General features: G+C 37.9%; 1 protein-coding gene and 2 long non-coding RNA genes across 3 annotated transcripts in view; all 3 read right to left on the reverse strand.

Annotated features, from left to right (window-relative positions):
* The window catches only part of rbms2a (RNA binding motif, single stranded interacting protein 2a), a 72,272-nt gene that overhangs the window by 46,944 nt on the left and 1,971 nt on the right, over window positions 1-23,357 (reverse strand). The gene's annotated exons all lie outside the window — the stretch shown is intronic.
* LOC309488398 lies at window positions 9,803-12,505 on the reverse strand. The gene is made up of 3 exons (XR_014202118.1): window positions 11,911-12,505; window positions 11,401-11,484; window positions 9,803-11,040 (listed from the first exon to the last, which is right to left on the reverse strand). It is a non-coding gene; the product is annotated as an uncharacterized lncRNA (long non-coding RNA).
* On the reverse strand, window positions 18,073-22,649 carry LOC309488389. Its single transcript, XR_014202110.1, has 2 exons — window positions 21,083-22,649; window positions 18,073-19,801 (listed from the first exon to the last, which is right to left on the reverse strand). It is a non-coding gene; the product is annotated as an uncharacterized lncRNA (long non-coding RNA).

Below are 23,357 nucleotides of genomic sequence, written 5' to 3' on the forward strand. Positions count from 1 at the left end.
GAATCAAATCGAAAGCTTGTGAATCAAATCAAGAAATTTGTCTCAATGCCCAGTGCTACTCAGGGAATGTGATCATTACACATCGACAGTTGTGTCCTTACACTAACCTGCACTGGTTAATGTGAAGGATGAGCCCGTTCACCCACATACACAATCAAAATCCTGTATGTTGCAACATCCCATGGTTTCCTTTCCCCTCTGCTCCATGAGTTTGTTGACTTAACCTTTTGTCTCTTCCACCCAATAATAACATTAAGCAACTTTCAGATGCCTGCCAACAGCGAACCAGCACTGAATGTGAAGGAAAGCAAAATGTGTGGTTCATCTTGGTCTAAAAGGTTTAAAAGTGACATATTATGTCCTTTCCACATAATGTAATAAATATATGGTGTCCCCAGTGCCTGCGAAATTTCAGCTCAAAATTCCCCCCCAGATCATTTATTATAGCTTTTTTTGAGGTGAGCAAAAAAAGATTTGCATTTAAATTTGCATTCCCTTTAAATGCAAATGAGCCGCTGCTCCGACTCCGTTCAGAAGACGGTCGATCCTTTACATGTGCTTCAGATACGATAACAAAACACACCAATCTCACTCATCCAGAATCTCACAAATACCAGTAGCGAGTGCAGCCTCAGGAAGAGTTTCACTTTTAGACGCACCTGGACGTTTCTGAATGGTTAGTGGAGACATTTATGTAGTTATTGTGGAGTTACATTAATTCATTGACTTGCATGTACCGTCATGTTTAACTTTTACACAAGTTGTCACAGTTCCCTGAGTTCTTTATAACAGTGTTCAGGGCTCGTCTGTGCAGCAACGACAGAACAGTTTCATGCTTTGCTCGAACTTCTGCCATTGCGTTACTGGTTACACTAGCTGCGTTTACATGGACACTTATAATCGGATTGACAGAATGAAATTTCGATCGGATTGAAAGGGGTGGTTTATTCCTTTTGTTAATCCGATCGAGAGAACATGTATACACTTGATCGGATTGAAAACCGAAACTGAAAGGACTGCGCATGTGCAATGACATTAAATAGCGTAATGATGTATGATGCGCGGAACGAGCGTCTTCCTTAAAGTGTCATATAAATCATAGACAGTAAAAGAAATGGACACAGCGACCCCATTGGATTCAACGGAGAAAAGTGAAGTCAATTAGAAGCTCTCACTTCCTGATGGTCGAGCGTACTGCGCAGACTCAAACTGAGCTTGACGACGTAGATGTGACGTGAGCAACCCGTCTGTCTTCTAGTAGCTGTGCCGAGAGAAATCTGAATCATTCCCTTCCGAAACTTGCAGAGACGGAGAGTGTGAGTAGGAGGTGTCCATGAGCTAGGAGCAGGAGAAACTTTTGCTAAGTATTCTGATTAATTATTTTGTCACTTTGCCTCCACGTCCCCCCGATTGCCCGCGAGCTTCTCCTCCTGTCCATACGGTAATCTCTCTACTGTGCGACAGAGAGTCGCGTGGTTATGACGCAATCGTTAGCCTATTTTTACAAACACTGCTTCTACCATAACGTAAGATACAAGGTAATGGAGCCTTTTATACATTTTCGTGTTTCTTTAGAAATAAATAATGGACAAATGGAGTCTTTAAACGCCTCAGATATAAAGTTATTCGCTGTCAAAGTGACGCCAAAATGAATGGGAGTCAATGGAATGCTAACAGCAGGTGATTGTAGCACTTAAACATGAAAAAGGTCAGATTTTCATGATATGTCCCCTTTAAAGCACCCGTGTATCAGGCATTAATCATGGGAAATCATGGGACACCGGTAATAAAGCTGTCACAGAGAGATATAAAACATGGAGAGGATTCGGACTGGCATGACTGACTGCATGAGTAATGGCTTTAAAGCAGGGTATGTGAGTGAAACTGAGTTGGACAATAAGCCTGGAGCGAAGAAACAAGAGTCTGAAAATGAGGGAAAATGAAAAGAAAGGTTTTCTTCTGCTGAAACCCTGACAGCTAGGGGGAAAACTGCTGTCACTCTCCTATCCGTTCTCACACCGATACTGCCACACACCTGAGCCGAAGCCAAAATCTGTGCTTTGGTGTATATATACTGATGCAATAAATGTAGGGGTGTAAGGAGACCCTCATGTCATGATTCAATACTAGGGATGTCAATTTTCACAAATTCCCATGATCGATCGTCGTTTAAATTAACGATCAATTAATCGATTCATCGCTAGCCTTAATAGGGTCTGCAAACGCTGCTCAAAACGCTTCGTTCCTCACCAAATGAACGAGATGGGTTTTTAATATAAATAAAGGGCTTGTAGGATTGTAAAATGTTTCGATGTGATTGATCATTTAATTAAATTACTTATTTAATAATCTAATATAAGGACTAATACAACATGTCACCAACGCCGCCTGTGTAGGCTCCGCTCTTCTTGGAACAACACGCTGAAAACGGCAACTAAACACAATGAATTCACAACGATTTAATAAAATAGTGTTCTCATGTTATGTAGGCTAATATGACAGTCCCAATCATAGTTATTATTAGTCATGCATTGCCGTATGAGCTGCGCGCGCTGAAGCTGATCACCGTACGCTTTACTACAGTGTTAATTCTTAACCAAATGCATCCTATATGAGATAGGCCTACACAAAATAAACACAATATTACAACTTATATTTGCACACAAAAAAAGGCAGCGAATGCACACGCAAACTTATATTCATGATGAATGTGTAACTCCGGCACACTCGCTTTATATGTTTCGCGGTTGAGCACACGCACGCGCATGAGCCTGCTTAATCCACAGTCTATTCCTTTTATTGATTAAATGTATTATCGTCAATGAATCGTTAACATCCCTATTCGATACATATCACGATACTGAACTCACGATACGATATTATTGCGATACTTCAAGACATATGATAAAAGGTTTACAAAAAATGAACTGTTGATTAAAATGCTCAATTTGAAATTACATTGTGTGTGTAAATGAATAGACTTGGACTTGGTGTTGAAACCCAATGCAGGATAATAGACACACCAGAATAACAATATTCATGATTCTGAAGCTGAAATTATTTTAGACGAACATGCTTTCACTGTCACTGACTAGATATGTTTAAAATAATGTAGGACTTTTTACTGGTAACATCAGACATTTGGCATTATCAGGACACACACATATTCCACCATTGCATTATTATACATTATTTTCAACAGTAGTTTAATGTAGGACTGACACTAAAACTCTGTATTTGTGAGGTTTAGTGTCAAAACTTGAATTTTTTTTCACACAGAAATTTTAATTTAGGGTGAACTATCCACGATACATATTTTAGCTTTTTTGTACACAATATATTGTTACACCCCTACAAAAAAAAAAAAAAAAAAAAAAAAAAAATTTAAGTATCCCAAAGCCTCTATGTCTTCTGAAGCCACACAATAGCTTTGTGTGAGGGAAAAGTGAAACTTGGGCATTTTTTCTATCTTCTTGTAATAAGATATTTTCGACAATCACAATTTTGGTGATCACAAGTGGTCAGCGCTGGATACGCTGTGATCAGATCTCAGAAACCACACACTGAGGATGTCAAAACCACAAACACTATCTAGAGCCCTATTCAGACGGTGATTGCTTCTCATGTGGACGTCCGTAAAAATAAATTTGCATGATAAAAATGAGTTCTGTGATCCTACGAACCCGGGAGAGCGCTGCTCACGTGGTCAGTCACATGACTGTCTGCTGTGCATAACATGTCATATGCTTGGATTAATTAGAATAAATTCATATTTACTTCAATAGGAAAATAATATCCTATTTATTTTCTGGTTATTTAAAGGTCCTATATTGTCAAAACTGAAATTTCCTGGCTTTGTTCATGATAACTGAGGTCTAGGGGCGATGAAACTACCATATAAGTTTCAAAAGTCGATCCACAGACACATGCACACAGCCTGCATTAAGTGCCTTTTCACGAGCCGTTGTGACTTCCATATAAATGTGATGTCAGAACTACTCAGTCACCGCCTTCAGTCTCCACCCCCACCAATGGTGGGTCACTCAGAAAACAACAGGCCAATCAGAAGAGAGGCTCGTGAATATTAAGTAGACAGGCCAAAATCGGCAGAGCTCCAGAGAAAGGAGCTGTAAAAATATATTGAGATGGTTTTTGGTAATTATACTGCAAATATATATTCTAAAGGACATCAAAACCTAAAATAAAACTTCAGAAAGGTGTACAATATGGGACCTTTAATCTCCTGTTTAAAAATAGGAAGACAGATGCGCTACAGTTAAAATTGTTTTCTGTCTTGTACTTTCTCTCAAAATGATGGATGCCATTTTAAAAATGTGGAAATTAGTGGAAATAAGTTAATAAAGTCTCTTATTTACATGAGGTAAACATAAAGCTGCTTGGTTTATGTATATAAATGCTGCCATAATAACGGCCCATTTCAAATGTGTACATGCTTTTCTTTTCTTTCTCCTTTGAGCAGTGATTTGTAATAATACATATGTGATATGTAGTAATATTAGTTCTTCCAGCATTTCAGTAATAAAAGTGTAGGCTAGATCAATGAAATGCATCCTAAGTGTAAGAGTTATTGTACAGTGCTCTGCAGTGGTCAAACAGGATTTAAACTGAATTTTTTATTGATCTCTTTCTCTTCTAGTAAACTCAGTGATGTGGATTCAGGCAGGAATAAATCACTGCGAGACCTTGGTGTTTGTCAAAAAACAGTAGGTAACTCGGCTGGGGATTTTTACGCTGATAGTGGGAGAAAAACACTGACATTCTGGATTCGGCCGGCAATAAAATCACAGACTAAACCCTGTAAATGCCGAAAATACCTTACGTTCCCCATGAGAAACAACTACCGTCCGGATAGGGCTTAGAGCCCTATGACTTCCAGATTTAAGACTTGTCAAATTTTGGATGAATAAATCAAAAGATTGTAATAAAATTGTGATATTGACTAGTAGTGTCTGTGAACATTGAATGGCAAATAGACTGCTATTTAAAGCTGAAGTCTGCGTGTTGATGACCAAACGTATCTTTATAAAAGTTGACAATGTTGTTGCAGGTGAAATATAATTAGAGATGCACCGATCGACCGGCCAGGGACGGGAATCAGATGGTTTTCCGCATAACCGGTCCGTTTTGTTTCCAGCGGCACAGGCAATAACGTCAGTGACACACACCAGCTGCCTCTCACTCGCTCGTCTCATTCGCTCCTGTTACATAGTGCTTGTATTGCACATAATTTGACTAATTCCCGCAGGTTTCGCACTCGTACCAAAAGCGTGTGCATTAGTGATCCATACAAGTCGCCTCTCAAACGGCTCGAGAGTCGCAAGTACCAAAATGAGTGGCCAAACGGTCAAATACACACAAAATTATGTCAAAATGCCCGTCTTGGCAAGTATTCAGTTAAAAAAGGTCAGTTTTGAGAACAAAAGACCAAGAAAATCATTCGCTGCTCTTGACTGAATAACTTTTGTAACTTTAATTGTAAGCATTAATCTGTATTTCATCTTTAAAATTAAGACTATCCAGTGATATTTTACATTTGATTACTTTTATTTCTGTTCTTGAATACTAACTTACTGTCAGACCCAGCTGAAAAACATAAAGCCATGTTTATTTCATAGCTCGCTTTATTCAGTTGCATTTATTTATGCTGTTGTTTGCAATTAGCTTATTTGTTCTTATTCTATTACTGACTTTTTACTTCTGGTTTGTTTAGTTTTTTTTATAAATAAAATTTTGCATTGAAGAAAAGTAGATTTTTGTTTGTATCTGCTGTCAATTACAGTTCTTAGAAAATCTGAATCGGTAAAAACGGCAGGTCCACACGGAGAAAAGCGGAAATTGGAATCGTCAGGTTAGATATTTCGAAAATAAAAAAATATATAGCCTATTTTTTCAAGTCAAAAAAAGAAAAGAAATATATTCATATTTATTACTAAGATTCAACTACAAGCTTGATGCAAAATCCATAATATTATGGAAGTCGTGATCCACTTATCTCTCTTTTGCGGTTTGATGAGAGTCTCGTGGGAATCATTACGACACACTCAATGAGCCATTCTGCACTACAACAGAAATGAATGTGCTTTTCCTCTGAAAACAAAAGACATTTGCAGGAAGATTGCATGAAAATAGTAGAGAAAGAACATCACATTAAGCAAACTGTTCATCTCTCACAGCTTTACCATGTGACACTCCACACGCCCTGTGTGTTATCACTCTGGGAAACGCTCCGGCTGCCTTATTTGCTCTTGACGGGGTTCAGAGAAGGATAAAGCGTCCAATTACAGACATCTGACTGCGAGAGGGGTTATAGATCACGGCCTGCTAGTTTAAGGATCCAGCAGCACAAATCAAGCGTTCAGGGGCCCGGCGGGGACCCGCTTCAGTCCTGCTAATTATCAGCCGTCCTGCTTTTGTGAGCCCGTCTTGCTTGCGCTTTAAAAGTTTCTAGAGAACCTCAAGCCGATCCATGTCTGTTGATTCATTAAAAATACTTCAAGGGTGATGAATACTTTAAGCAATTTCAGAGCGGTTCAGATCCATTATTTGAATCAAACTCGCACCACGACGTCTCCAACATCCACAATGACTCACAGAGAACACGGATGCCAAAAAACACAGATCAATGAACAAATACTACAATAATTAGACACGGGGAACGGCTTCAAAGTACTTTTAGTGTGGCCTTGCCAACAGTTAGAGCCCAAAGATCAGAGAAAACCATAGTCATACGAGTCAGTTCAATTACAGGGTTTCGGCAGGTTTCATAAAGCTGAATTGAAGACCTTTGTAGGGAGTCGTAAACCGAACGGTAACACTCTCAGAAATGCGTCATCATACGTATTGTTATTATCATTAAGCATAAATGGCGGAAGCATGGTGACATGTAAAAGCTTACAAACATTAATTGTCCACGTTACAAAAGTAACATAAGACGTATATATAACCCCTAACCAACAACCAGAATGTGACTCTATGGGCCCTATCTTGCACCTAGCGCAATTGACTTTGTACAGCGACGCATGTATCATTCCTATTTTGCACCAGCGCACAGCGGACTTTTCCCTCCACAGACGCACGTCGGTAAACTAGTAAATGCATTTGCGCTCCCGGTGGCGGTTCAGCGAAAAGAGGAGGCGTGTTCCGGTGCAAACATATTTTGCAGGTTTAGAAAACAATTCCTCCACAGACCAGGAAAAACCTAGTCTAAAGTCAGTGGCGCGTTGCGCATGTTATTCAGATGCTATTTTAAGGGCGCATGCTTGGCCATAATCAATGTAGCGTGTGCACAACGCACATACACTTTGCTTCTCTCATCTACACAGAAGCAGCAATTCACATTTTTAGAAAACCATACATTATTACACGGAAAAATATTCCACACGAGGGAAACCATTGTGGTGTCCATGAAGATGTGAAAAAATAGGCATAAATCTAGCTTACACATTTACCCAAATTATCATACGCCTGTTTAAGCGAAGTTAATTTGGGTGTGTTTCTCCATCCTCATACAATGTCACTTCTCTGTGTTTTACGGCCCTGACGAGAACGTCGGTCTCCTCGGCTGTGAACCGCTCCTGGCGTGCGTCTGGCAAACCCGCCGTTATAATAGCAAACCGCCATGGAACAAGCGCGCCTGCTCTTAAAGGATTCCCTTTATGTAAGATGACGCTCTGATTGGTTTATTTCACGTTACGCCCAAACCACACCTATGAATAATGAAGCTACTTCAGACCAACACATTTTAGATTTGCGTCGGGCGCAAGAGGCATTTATCCCGCCGGTATAATAGCAACAGCGCCCGAGACCCGCCCACAAAGTTACTTGCGTTTCGCGCTTGATACTTGCGTTTCAGATCGTTAAAATAGGGCCCTATACGTCCAGTATTTGCTATGGCACCTGAGTGCTGTTTCAAAACAAAGAATATAACTAAAGTAGATTTTTGCGTATCCATCTGAATTCTGCACAGAATGCTGTGTTTTAAAGAGACGTGGAGGAGAAACGGTTAGAGATTAGGAGGAAACTGCAGCTTTACCGAGCTCAACGGCTCTGGCTAAGCTGATGAACTAAACGCTATTGGCTGTTTTAAAAAAGGGGGAGGAGCTGATTGATATGCCCCGCCCTGTCTTCTGTTTCAGTGGGAATTACGTCAACACACTGAATAATTCTGCGTGTTTCAAGGCACTTCAGTGGGACTTTAATTAGAGATAATACGATGGGTGATGTTACTGTATCACTGGTGTCAATAATACTTCGATAACTTATAGGTAACACAACTAGGGTTACAAAAGGGGAGAAACATTTTCAGAAACGTTCTATGGGAAGTTAAGCTGTATCATATACAGTCTTTATCAATATAAACATTTTGTTTTGTCTTAAGCCAATATGCATGCCAACTAATAATAAAAAATAAAAAAATGACATTTTTGACTTAAAAATGTATGTGTGAGTAGAACTTTAATCAATTCTTTCATTAAACAACAAAAAAACAAGAATAAAGCTGAATAAAATAAACTTATTCCCTATGATTCCCATTCCAGATGTAAAATGAAAGCAGATTGAGGGGTGTGTCCTCAATAGCCCTGCAGTCAGTAGTGTGTGTGTGTGTGTGTGTGTGTGTGTGTGTGTGTGTGTGTGTGTGTGTGTGTGTGTGTGTGTGTGTGTGTGTGTGTGTGTGTGTGTGTGTGTGAGGTTGTGGAATGTGCAGGGTAGAAACTCGACTGAATTTGCATTAAATCAGTTTTCTTTTAAGCCAAGATATAAAATAAAATAAATCAATGTCTTTGAAATCAATACCTTTAATTTTTGAAGGAACTCCTGCCGTATTCTGAGAACATGCATGTGTAATATTGTCCTCTGAAACCCAGTGACGTTTACACGCTCTGACATTCACCTGGAGTAAACTCACCGGACTCGCTTTGGTGACTGACACACCACAACATTTACCGTGGTTTTCAGAATCAAAGGAGTTAAGTTTGATAAACCTGCATGGTTCCTGTTGTGCACAATTCACCAATGCACAATCTACATCATATTTCATTAAAATGTAATAACTATTACCTCTGAAAACATGAGGCAGGGCAAAGTATATCAATGAACAACTAAACGCATACAGTATATAAATGAATAAATAAAAAAAAGAAGAGAAAAAATAACTCCGCTATTGGACTGAATAAGAACCAGTCCAGAGATTTCTGGTTCTGGATTCACAAAACATTCTTAACTTTTAACTGTTTTTATTTTTATCTTCTACTAAAGTCCCCCTGTGGTGAAAATCAAGTTTTTAATGTTGTTAATGTTTAATATGCTTTAAGACAAACCATGTGTAAATTCATAAGTCAGTCTCAAAAACACGCTTTGAAATCGCTGGTGTTTCTGACGTCACAAACTACCTTGTAACCAATCAGATCAACGTGTGATCGTCAACCAGTGGATCTCTGAGCTGAGTGAGTGAGTGGAGGCGGGGCTCATTTGCATATTCATAGAACCGCGTATACTAAATGAGGCAAGGGTGTCGAGTTACATTCAAGATATTTTAAGGCATGAAGAATTTATTTTCAAGGAAAAAACATTTAAATATGTCATTTTGAGTTTGAGCCTATATTATGATGTTATGTTGAAGTATATGTTTTTCTCCACTGACGTTCGGAGTTGTTCAAAGCGTTTCTAAGGATACTGATTGTTAAACGGCTGCTGTCTGACTCTGAGATGCGAATGGGAACATGGTTTTGTAACATTAGCATCACATTATTAGCCGTTTGATAGTCAAGCATAAGACTAGAGTGATACATAAAACGCATTACTATTCTGATACATCGGCTTGTACAGCTGGTGTGAGTGAGAGGAGGCGGGACTAATTTGCATATTCATGGTTTTGCGTATATTAAATGAGGCAAGGGTGTAGAGTTGCATTAAAGCTATTTTAGGGCAAGAATAAAAAATGTAAAAATCACAGGAATTTTTATTTTTTTTATATGACATTTTGATGATCGAAGATGAGTTTTAAGGGATACAATTACTGACTACAGGGGGACTTTAAGACTAAAGTCAGGAATATTTTTCTAATAATAATACTCTTTTAAGAGTTTTTCTTAAGATATAACAGGAATTTGAATTTCGGAAAAGAATGTCCTTTAAAATCATTGTAAATAACCTCTTAAAGTCAGGATAAGCTCCAACTAGTCATAAATACCCAACGGTAAGATGTTCAATGAATTTATTGGCTTGTTTAAAAAATATGATGTAAGTTTTGGCAGCATTCAGCAAATGTAAGAGGGCCAATACACATTAATCATAAACCCCACGCTGATGCATGATTATCACCATTATAGTGTTATTATAGTGACTTTTGGGGTGTTTTTCTCAGGGTTGATGATCAGCGAGTCTTCTGCAAGAATCACTGTACAATTACATCAACAAAGCTGGGAAGAAAGAACAGACATAGAGAAGACTGAACTGCACTTCTGCAAGCTTCCTCAAGCACATTTGAAGCTCCCATTCTCTTAATTTAGCCTTTATTTTCTTATTTTTAGTTAACTGAACTGTTCACATAACTCCATATTAGGTGTGAGAAGAGGAAACACTCTTCCGATCAGATGGCTCAGAGAGGAACTCAGATCCCATGTCCCAGTCTAGCCCGACACAGAAACGTGTGTGTTTTATTGGCTCCTCTGGTCTTAATTAAGACTCCGGATATCCTCAAGCCCGGCGTCCTGATTTAAGCCTGTTCTTTAAACATCTCGCAGAATTCACCTCTTTTTCTTTTCCTGCCTGTTTGTTCTCTACGTGCGTGCGTGCGTGCGTGTGTGTGTGTGTGTGTGTGTCCTGTGGGCCCCTGAGCTCAATTACATTCCAAGGATTTTTGGGATGTTCCTAAAAGACGCATGACTTTCCTTCTCTTCCATTAACCATATGCCAGTCAACACACCTGCTCCTCCACCTCATCCACAACAGCAACAGAGAAAACACAGCAGATTAGAAGCATATTGCTGTAACGGGTTTGTTTGCCTGTGTTTTCCCGTGCTCGTTTTCCCGTGTTTTCCTGTGCTTGTTTGGACTGTGTTTTCCCGTGCTCGTTTGGACTGTGTTTTCCTGTGTTTTCCCGTGCTCGTTTGGACTGTGTTTTCCTGTGTTTTCCCGAGCTCGTTTGGACTGTGTTTTCCCGTGTTTTCCCGTGCTCGTTTGGACTGTGTTTTCCCGTGCTTGTTTGGACTGTGTTTTCCCGTGTTTTCCCGTGCTCGTTTGGACTGTGTTTTCCCGTGCTTGTTTGGACTGTGTTTTCCCGTGTTTTCCCGTGCTCGTTTGGACTGTGTTTTCCCGTGCTTGTTTGGACTGTGTTTTCCCGTGCTCGTTTGGACTGTGTTTTCCCGTGCTTGTTTGGACTGTGTTTTCCCGTGTTTTCCCGTGCTCGTTTGGACTGTGTTTTCCCGTGCTTGTTTGGACTGTGTTTTCCCGTGCTCGTTTGGACTGTGTTTTCCCGTGCTTGTTTGGACTGTGTTTTCCCGTGCTCGTTTGGACTGTGTTTTCCCGTGCTCGTTTGGACTGTGTTTTCCTGTGCTTGTTTGGACTGTGTTTTCCCGTGCTTGTTTGGACTGTGTTTTCCCGTGTTTTCCCGTGCTCGTTTGGACTGTGTTTTCCTGTGCTTGTTTGGACTGTGTTTTCCCTTGCTTGTTTGGACTGTGTTTTCCTGTGTTTTCCCGTGCTCGTTTGGACTGTGTTTTCCCGTGCTTGTTTGGACTGTGTTTTCCCGTGCTCGTTTGGACTGTGTTTTCCTGTGTTTTCCCGTGCTCGTTTGGACTGTGTTTTCCCGTGCTTGTTTGGACTGTGTTTTCCTGTGTTTTCCCGAGCTCGTTTGGACTGTGTTTTCCCGTGTTTTCCCGTGCTTGTTTGGACTGTGTTTTCCTGTGTTTTCCCGTGCTCGTTATCCTGTGTGTGTCCCTATAGTTTGGTTGTAAATTAACCCCACACCTGTTCCTGCTCTGTTAATGATCTCTCCCAGTGTATTTAATCCCTGACTTCTGTCTGTTCTTTATTCCCTGTTGTTTTTGTGATTAAAGCGGTTGTGTTGCTCCCTGTGATTCCACTGTGGATTATTGGATTGAAGACTATTCTTTGTTTGAGTTCTTCGTTTTGCGCTTTATTAACACTACCATCCGTGACAATTGTGAGCAGATTCAACAGTCACACAACAGCGACCAGTAATACTCCAACAAATATTACACAATGAATAATAACATTGGTCATTTCGTTACACTTGAAAAATTACAATCAAAAAAGGAATTCTTTGGTTGAACATAAGAAGTGAAATTATGTGAAATTACACATAATAATTATGTTTTAGTTATAATTAACAGCAATACATATAATATAATAGTATGTTTTTTATATTACATATACAGGTGACACTCGAAAAATTTGAATATCGTGCAAAAGTTCATGTATTTCAGTGATTCAAATTAAAAGGTGAATCTAATATATTTAGTATATATAACTACAGTATATACATATGCATATACTTTTCAGAGGGCCGACATTTCTGGTGTTAAAATCCTTTTTTTTATTGATTTCATGTAATATTCAAAAAGATTTTGAATTTGGGGTTTTCATAAACTATAAGCCAAAATTATAAAAATTATAAAAATAACTTTTGCACGATATTCAAATTTTTTGAGTTTCACCTGTAATTACTAATATATTATTCCACATAGAAAATTTTAATTAATTGTGTTGGATTGCTCACTATTTTGTATTTGTTCTAATGTTTACTGCACATGGTTATCAATCGTTTTTATTCAGTGTTGATGTTCTACTGCATCTTTGTGATCCACTGAAAGAGCAGCAAATTCTCATGAAATCCATGCTTTAAAATACTAATTATATCAGATTGGATTTAACTTTTTCTGCTCAGCCAGTTTGTCACCAGAAAAAATTGCATATTTCAAGGGCTTCTCAAACAGCAGTTTTAATGTGACTTTTATACAGTGAAAATATCGACACACACTCTCAAGCTTTCTGTCTTTTTGTCACATTTCAATATAAAAATGTAATAATATGGCTATTGCACATAGACACATATTATGTATTTAAATAAAGTTAAACTGTGCACTGTGGTTTATGCTCTGCAATGAACAAAACTGACAATGATCAAACCTCACTGCTTCAGTTTACAGACAATTTGTTTATATGCTTTGCATTGCTATAAAAAAAGAGACATTTTAACACACACACACATAACTCCAGCCGGGGAGACATCAGACTCGTCTCACTCTCGCTGTCTGTCTCGCATCTTCATTACCGTGTGTAACGTAAAGCAGCGTTCAGCGGAGGAAACCTGACGCCGATCCGTTAACCTGATTCTGCTCCACATGCGTCTCTTATCTTCTCTTGGTCTACGTTTTCAGCTCTTCCAAAAATAATACATTTTCGGTAACACTTTACAATAAGGTCTCAATTATTAACATTAGCTAATATGCAATATATTTGGTAACACGACAGTCCACTTTAGACATTCAACTAACTATAAGTAACTCCATGTAGTTAGCTAGCTAGCTGTAACTAGTAGTCATTAGACTAGTCATTAGAGTATGTTAAAGGGTTAGTTCACCCAAAAATGAAAGTTCTGTCAGTAATTACTCACCCTCATGTTGCTCCAACCCCGTAAGACCTTCGTTCATCTTCGGAACACAAATTAAGATATTATTGATTAAATCTGAGAGCTGGCTCACTCCTCCATAGGCTTCTAAAGACGTTATAACTTGCTGTCCCAGAAAATGTATTAAAGACATCGTTAATATAGTCCAAGTGACTCCAGTGGCTCAATCTTAAGTTTATAAAGCGACGAGAATACGTTTTGTGTGCAAAAACAAACAAAAATAACTACTTTATTCCACTATTCATTTCCTTCTCTCTGGGAATTCCTTCTCACTTTCACATAGTGTTTTAGCGCAGCGCGTCTGTGTTGTACGTCACACGTAGGCTCACTATTGGCCGACGCTGGTCATGTGTGTGATGTGTGTGACGTACAACACAGAAGCGCTGCGCAGTTATCCTACGTGAAAAAACTCGAGGCCCAGAGAGAAGGAAATGAATAGTGGAATAAAGTCGTTATTTTTGTTTGTTTTTGCGCACAAAAAGTATTCTCGTCGCTTTATAAACTTAAGATTGAGCCACTGGAGTCACTTGGACTATATTAACGATGTCTTTAATGCATTTTCTGGGCCAGCAAGTTATAACGTCTTTAGAAGCCTATGGAGGAGTGAGACAGCTCTCAGATTTAATCAAAAATATCTTAATTTGTGTTCCGAAGATGAACGAAGGTCTTACGGGGTTGGAACAACATGAGGGTGAGTAATTACTGACAGAACTTTCATTTTTGGGTGAACTAACCCTTTAACATTAGGTAATGCACTGTGAACTAACATATGAACAGCTGTATTTTTATTACCTAACATTAACAAAGATTAATAAAAACTGTAACAAATGTATTGCTCATTGTTATTTTAGTCCATGTTAATTAATACATTAACTAATGTGAACTATAATGAACTTTATTGTAAAGTGTTACTGACTCATTGGTCCTGTCGTCCACTTGCGATGCTTGTCAAAGTCATTTTATTTTTCATGCAGAATTGTTTCATATTTCATCAATTTAAATGTTGTCTCTAAATTAATCAAACAGACAGGGAAATAATTTAAAAAATGCATACAACAGCCAATACTAAATTCTAGCAAATTATATCAAAATCTCAACCGGTTGTGGTATTTCCCCCGTCAGACTGTATACTCAGCTAAAGTGAACTCGTTTTAAATCTTTATTCAATTAGATTTTAATGGAATAAACACACACACACACACACACACACACACACACACACACACACACACACACACACACTTCAGTCCTGAAACCCATTAGTCTCAGCTATCCGATTTCTTTGTGACTCTCATCCTGATATCCCATGATAGGCCAGAGGTCGTTCTCGACACTTTTTGCTCATTTTAACACACATATAAACACTTGGTGAACCGAGACCTCACCAGCGAACCAGATTTAACCGAGTACAACATCTTTATTGATCCCGCAAAAACATTTCAATCAACCAATCAGATCTGAGGGACACGTTTAGGCTTACGATCAGGGTTAGGTGCTTCTACATCAGTGTTATTCACACATCATTTCCCTCGAGTTTAAGGGATAACTTATTATGGGTAGAGTTAGGTTTAGTGGTAGGGATAGGGATAGGAATAGGGTTAGGATTGTTTAAAAGCGGAAATACTTCTTGTGTTGTTGCTGTCTTTTTTAGGTAAACTTTGGACTTTCTTAATTTCTGAGACTAAAGTTAGTGGGACCTTTATAGTTTTAGCTCTAATGTTCTAGATTTATTTCATGGAAATGTAGCAGATGTAACATTTTACAGTATATCATACTTCAATATTAAAGCGGCGCTATGCAGTTTTCGCCATAGATATCATATAAAGGCTAGATGTCTCGTGCGCACTGCTGGCCAATGGAGGTCGACGTCCGCACATGGCGGCCATCTTGCCACAGTGTGCTCGCCCACTCGTTTAATGGTGCATGTACTTTTAAATAACCATAGCTTGCTCAATTTTCTACCGATTTTCAAACGGTTTGGTTTGTTATAAACGTCAGAGATGTAGTTATGACACTGCAAACATACACTGCATACATATGAATAATTATAACATACATGTTCAAGCATTCTGAATTATAGCCACGTTAATAACGTTTGTAAGAAACCAAACCGTTTGTAAATCCGTCAAGATTTCAGCGAGATAAGAGGATTTGTGTGCATGCTGATCACTCACCTTAATTGGTTGATTGAAATGTTTTTGCGGGATCAATAAAGATGTTGTACTCGGTTAAATCTGGCCATGTCCAAGTGATCTGATCTGACGTGTGCGCAGACTGGTGCATAGATATACACACACTAGATGTCGCCTTGTCTACGGCAGTTCATTGGAACGAATGTCTTTAAGGCGACATCTAGTGTGTATATATCTATGCACCAGTCTGCGTACACGTCAGATCAGATCACTTGGACATGGCTGTGTATAAGTGGTAAAAACGATATAAATACTGTTCGTTTTCTCACACAAACCGCTCGTTTCGTGTCTTAGGCCATCAATGTGTACTTACGATGGGGAATTGTTTAATTTGGACGATGGGGAATTGTTTTAATTTGGACTCTGTGCATGCTCTTTGAGACAGTGACCATCGACCTGCATTATATGACTGACAGACAAGAACGGTTTGACCTAAAAATATCAAAATTGAAACTACTGCGGAAAAAAAGACACCTACATCTTGGATGCCCTTGAGGTAAGCTAAAACATACCAAAAATTAATTTCAAAGTGAACTATCCCTTTAATTCACAGCTTCACTGTGACAAGATGGCCGAACGGTGATGCCGGAAGTGACTGCGCCATAAGACATCTAGTGTTTATATATGATATCTATGCTTTTTGCTTTTTGCTTGCAGGTTTCTCTATAGAGCTCCCCCTAAAGCTTCGGAATAGATATTTGACAGCACTGTCGTAAAAACTCGTTGTAAAAACTCGGCCCCCTTCTCCCTCTGGTCATGTGCATTTGTTTTCAAAGAAGCCGGTGTGGTGAACAAATGAGTCCTACTACTGAAGAGATGAGTCCGAGCTTAGGACCCAAGCAATCCGATTGGTTTCCAAGCACGTTTTATGGGTAATCCCTTTAGTGCCTGGTTACAAATCATACAAAATCACTTTATTATAGAAGACGTTTGTACTACGTTATAACGAGTCATTAATGTATTTTAACTTATATTTTTCATATACTAGTATTTATCCGAAGCTATAGATTGTGAAATTAAACATTTCTCGTTGTTAGTGTGTGTGTTTTTTAAAATAAATAAACAACATATTTGAGCTTCAAACAACTACATTCTCGACTGAGAAACTCTTAAAACTACATTTTGTGACACAATAACAGTAATATTTTTTAATTTTGCGGTCTTTCTCCTCTGCTATTGACGCAACTTGAGATTTTAAATATTAGCTATAGAATATATACAATTTACATATACAATATACAATTTAATTTAATCGTACCTTGCATATAGCAGCGGGATTTAGCATTCTACATAAAGCTACCACATAATAACACTAAAACAGCTCACGTTAGCTACAAGTTGTCGCGAGAACAGATTTAGATCAGGCATACTACTGGCATACTAATGGGGTCCTAAGCTCGGACTCAATAGGACTCATTTGTTCACCACACCGGCGAACGCACGGAGCCATGTCCACTGAGGTGTGTATGATACACAGAAGGCTAGCATATAAATGTATGTGTGCAGTGCCGTAAAGCAATTCGTTACATCGCGAGACCTGATATCACGCGATACTTCCTGACGCTGAGGCCAAAGTGCAAGGGTGGTTTTTCCGCTCGCAGGCACTAGGGGGGTGCGAGAAGACCACCATTCAACCCGAAAAAAATCATATAACCATTCCAATGACTCTGAAGCTGTTCAGTTAAGTTAAATTAAATTAAGCAAAAAAAAAAAAAACAGCATAGTTCACCTTTAAAGTATATCATACTCCAATATCTAATCAAATGATGTCTCGGGTCTAAGATCCCCTAACCCTAAAACCAGCAGATCCATACAGAATTAAACTCAATTAAACGACACAACATTATCACATTCATCAATCCTTTTCATTCATCAGTCAATCCTTTTCAACCACAATACATATTATTTAGCATGTTTTTACATTTGTTGTAGTGTTCACAATTTAAACGTATAGAGTAGACTAGAGAATCTTTAAAGTCCCTCATGGTGAAAATCAAGTTTTAATGTTGTTTATATGTGTATGTGGTGTTTTTAATACGCTTTAAGACAAACCATGTGTAAATTCATAAGTCGACTGCAGTGAACCAAAGACAGTCTCAAAAACACGCATATGCATATTCATAGAACAGCGCATACTAAATGAGGCAAGGGTGTCGAGTTACATTCAAGATATTTTAAGGCATTAAGAATTTTTTTCAAGGAAAAAAAAACTTTTAAATATGTAATTTTGGAGATCAAAGATGAGTTTTAAGGGATAAAATGTTTGACTACAGGGGGACTTTTTTCCTTCAATGTACTCTCTCTCTCAAGCAATGAATGCTTTACAGGTAAAACAATAGCAAATTGTTGCTTAGAAGGCAATGATTCAATTTATACAGCAACATTTCTTACAATTTACAATCACCTGACATATCTGAGGCTGAAATGCATCAGTGTGCAGTTTTCCTGCAAAAAACTTGGAAAACTGCCGCCATTCAAGAATTCATTAGCACAGCAAGAGCCCCAGCAGAAATAGGATTTCTGGGAAATGTAGTTTTGAGTAGCGTCATTTTAAAGGCAATGTTGTAATTCAAAACCTTCTGCCATCTGGTTGTATTATCGCCTCCCACTCACAAAGAGCCTTTTCTCGTCCCTCGGCTCGTGTTTATTTTGTGTTCTCTCTTTTGTTTACTCTTATGGCACAGGTACAGGAACGAGAGATCGGGTCAGAGAGACAGATGAAGAGAGATGGTCGAGATATGTCTGGAATTCTCCACATGTGCACTTAACCTGCACATGAACTCTGGGATACGGCCAAATGTTTTCAGCTAGTCATGGGAGTAGCGTTCTCTTCTCACCACTAACATCCCAGTTCACTTCAGTCATAGTGTTGTGAAATGTGTCTCAGGAATATAGCTATGGTGAGAGATCTGTTTAAAGCTTACATAGAGTTTTACAATTTACATAAGATATATTTGTTTACCAGCTTAAAATGTATCTGAATATACCAAAAGTATATGGAAATGTTTGTAAGGTTATTTAGCTGTCACTTGTTTTATTGTGAAGTACAACAGACAGAAACCATGAGAGAAATGTTTCACAGCTAATGCTTGTTACTGTTATATTAGTATTATTTTGCACTTTTGCAGCCAATCAAATGTTCAGTTTTCGAGTTATTTGAGTATGTTTCTGCTTTAAAGGTCATTATGAAACACTGCTATTTGAGAAGCCCTTCAAAGAGACTATGTTTTACTAGAATATGGTGATGAATCTGGCTGATATTGATAACTATAGAATTAATAAACCCAATTCAACATGATATGATCTATTTTCTTGGTATTTAATATCAATAATGTGTTTTTCATAAGTATCTGTAGTGAGTGCAGGACACTAATAATTCTCTGTCTGTAATTATAATCATTAAATAAATAAATAAAACTTTATAGAGATAACCTAAGACAAACACAACAAAACACATTGGTTGTTGTTGTTGCTGAAATACTTAACTTACAACTAAAATGTCAAATACTCAAACTAATTAATATGCAAATTAATCTTAAAAACTTAAGTGTTTAATAAAATGAGAAACAATTACAAAATAAAGCACAATACATAAGAATGTTAAAAATGTTATAAATATATTAAATGTTCTCCAGCATATAAGCCCACACTGGACTTGCCATGTTACAATTTTAAAAATCTTTATGCCAATTTTAAAAAGTTTATGCCAAAACATAAAACTATTAAAATAGGAGATACTAGGGCTGGGCGATATGGACCAAAAGTCATATCGCGATATATTTAGGCTGAATATCGATATACGATATATATCCCGATATTTTTTCCGCAAAGTGAGAGAAAATGTTCAGTCAAAGTCAAAGCCAAATATGACGTCACAAGTAGTTTTATTGAAACCAACTATTTCAGTGAACAGTTGCAAAATCAAATGAATAAATAAGGGCTGTACTGTCCTAGTCGACTAGTCGATTAGTTGGTCGATACGTTCTGGTTCGACCAAAATTCTGATTGGTCGATTTTCTGCCGCGTTTATTTCATCAGTTTTGCCGCGCTGAGGCGCGCTCATTTCATCAGGTGGAAAGCACTAACTGCTAATGGGGGTGTTTTCAGAATACCCTTGTTTCACTGTAACAGTCTGTCTTCAAAACACCCCCCTTGTTTTCACCTTTTTTGGATTAGTCCAACCCAAGAGAGAGCGTCGAGCGTAGTAGGTTTGATGCTGAATATTATTTATTTAATTGTGAGAGCGTTTAATAGTCAGTCCTCTTCTAACATGTCAACAACAAAGAAATCGACAGTGTGGCAGCATTTTGTTAAAATTGATAACAGGAAAAAGGTTGAATGCAAAGTTTGCAAGCAACAGTTTTCCACAGCTCGACGACAAACATGACATATCATCTACTGTAAAAGTGGTAAGCTCACTTGTCTGCGTTAGCTTGCCCTGTCTGTTTTGAGTAAGCTATGAACATATCAGAATTTGCATATTTCAATGTTTTAGTGTGATAACCTAACTTTTTTATTTTTTATTTGGAGCCTAATGCGCAATTGCGCTGTGCTGTTGGTTGTTAGTTTTGAGCCTAGGATGCTTTATTTTTCAGTTATGCACTTTATTTCGTTTCTGCTCTTGATCTGGTTTGTTTAATAAATATAATTTTTTTATTAAAGTGGACGTGCCTTTTGTGTTTATTAAGAGTAAAAGCTTTAAGTTAATAGTCTATTCGTGTCTCAGCTGCGAAGCTAACGTTAAGCTCATCAGCCTCGCTCGGTGCGAGGACATGCACGGTGAAATGATAGTGTCTGACTAATAATAACTTATTATTATAACATATGACAAAAATAATTGTCTAAATTATGTTGTATATTCCTCAACAGTTCTTGTGATGATATCACTAGTTGACAACATAGTACTATTTTCGGAAATCATAAGCTATGATATTGCGCAGGTGATGCAGCGCTGTCAGAGCTGACAGACTCAAGTGTCAGACTCATTTCAGTGCAAAATAATTAGGTCAAAAACGATTTAATATACTGCAAATAGCCTACTAGTTGTTTGTTTATTTATAATTCATTTAGGCGGACAACAAGGCTACCAAGTACTGCGCACAGTACACATCTAATTAATTTAACGTTTTTTTTTTCTAACGTCATTTTTAGTCGATTTTAGTCGATTTTTAGTCGAAAATTTCAGGACTTCAGTCGACCAAGATTTTCTTTGGTTGAGTACAGCCCTTTCTTCACCTAAGTTAGGGCTGCACGATTATGACAAAAATCATAATTGCCGATTATTCCCTTCGAATTGTAATAGCGATTTATTAATTATGATTATCAAAGTTTACATTCAATATATATAGGCTATAAACAAATTTTGTGTAAACATGTTATAATTTGCCTATATATATATATATATATATATATATATATATATATATATACATTTTCATTTTAATATGCACTTTATTGTGGGGCTTTTCAGATATCTGTGAGACCATAAACATATCTGGGTTTGATCTCTCTCTATCCCTATTTTTTCCTCTTTTGGAAAGTCATGGAAATGCAATAGTGAATTTTCGTATTTTGTTGTTGGAGTAAGTGGGAATGCAAAACTGATATTTGCTTTGGTCTCCCATGTACCTCTTTTTACCCAGCTATAGTTTACTTCCACTTTCCAAACCAGGAGATGTGAAAAGGCTGAATCCACTCACGCACATTGTGTGTTATAATGTACTGTAACCTGAGCGCTTTACATTCAAAAGTCCACAACAGTTGCACTCAAAAAGTTGTGGGAATGAAATGTTTAGTTCATGGCATTCAACCATTCATATACAGAATCAATGCACAATGATATCAGTGAGAAGAAAGGCATAGCCTACTCTTTCTTAAGTCAGACAGCTGGCAATTTGTTTGCAGTGAGTAACCTGATTAAATATAAAAAGTTACATTTTATTGGGAAAATTGTGATTAATGACATTATTCTCTCCTTAATGCGCTCCACTAACTACACTACCATTGGTAGTGGCTGATGAAATATGCTGATCATTTGCATAAAAATAAACTTTTCTAAACTTTGTCGCATCGATGGACACGCCCACATGGTATCATCCAATGGCCACAAAAAACACTGAAAATGAGATCATGTTGCGGTGTAAACTCGACTTAACTGATATTTGAATGATTAGCATGCAATGTAAAGTCCAGTATTTATTAACTTTCCCTGCCATTGCCGAAAATTTTCGTCATTTGTGAGAAAATACTTCACCGCCATTTACATTTTTTCCAGCTTTCCGCGTTTTCACTGCTATACGGTAGGGGGCGCTATTACACATCTCCTGTAAGAGCACTGAATCTCCTGATCAAAACACAGGTGAAGAAGAAGCAGAAACATGTGATAGCATTCAGGATGTCAGCAGATGCATATGTAAAATAACGCAATCATCAACATTAAACAGCATATAAATCAAAACTGTCTAACGTTACTGAATGAAACGTCGACCCAGGACGAGCTAGAGGACTGAAGCTTTAGGGGAGTTAATGGTCTCGATCTACTCCATCTGTGCTTTGATCATCGGTCTGAATCCGCATGGATGTTGTTTTGACAAAAACGATTTTCTCAGCTTTTTGCTCAAAATCTTGCTTTTTCTATGAATCTCTTGTGTTGAAAAAAATGCATGAAGCTACAATAGAACTAGGTTTATATGTTTAAAGGCAGATGGTCTGTTCTTTCTTTTGATTTATTGCATGTTCAGATATTCATACCACAAAAAATATTCTAGGGCCATTAAACCTTTAAAAAAATGCTGCCAGGAAAAGAGTTAAGAAAGCTTAAATAAGTTTTTGTTCACAAGAGTCAAGCTGCTGTAACTTCATGCATTTCTTGGAAAAAGAAAGCAGAATTTCATTTCACTTTCATTTTTCAAATTGCAATCAGTTTCCCAAGTCTTTATCGGTGACGTAATGTTGGGTGTGACTGAGCGACACACTCCCTGCGTCATGAGCCGTGCACACACACTAGATTTACTGACTGTAAACATTCCAGACACTTGCACAGCTATCATCAACAGTTTTCAGAAATCAATCATGCCACTTCTCAAGCGTTCAACTGCTCGAGGCACAGCACAGCAACACCGATGTCCCGGGTTCAATTCCCAGATAACTCCTGGACTGATACATGTATTGCCTGAACGCTATGTGAATCACAGCGGCTGCCAAATGTAAAAAAAAACTGTGAATGTGAAATACATTGACAACAATTATACCGTATTACTTAATTTCATATAAATTAACATATGAAGAGTTCAGATGCAAAAGCCTCTAAGTGCCATCTGAAATTTCCTTCTAGAATGATCATTTTTATCAAGCTCGTATATTTAAGTTCAGTAATTTCACTTAAATGGCAATGGAAATTACCTATTAATTGTCATTTAAGTGAAATTACTGAACTTAAATATACGAGCTTGATAAAAATGATCATTCTATAAGAAAATTTCAGATGGCACTTAGAG

Source organism: Leuciscus leuciscus (genome assembly GCF_965113295.1).
Source record: "Leuciscus leuciscus genome assembly, chromosome: 23".
NCBI classification, from domain to species: Eukaryota; Metazoa; Chordata; class Actinopteri; order Cypriniformes; family Leuciscidae; genus Leuciscus; species Leuciscus leuciscus.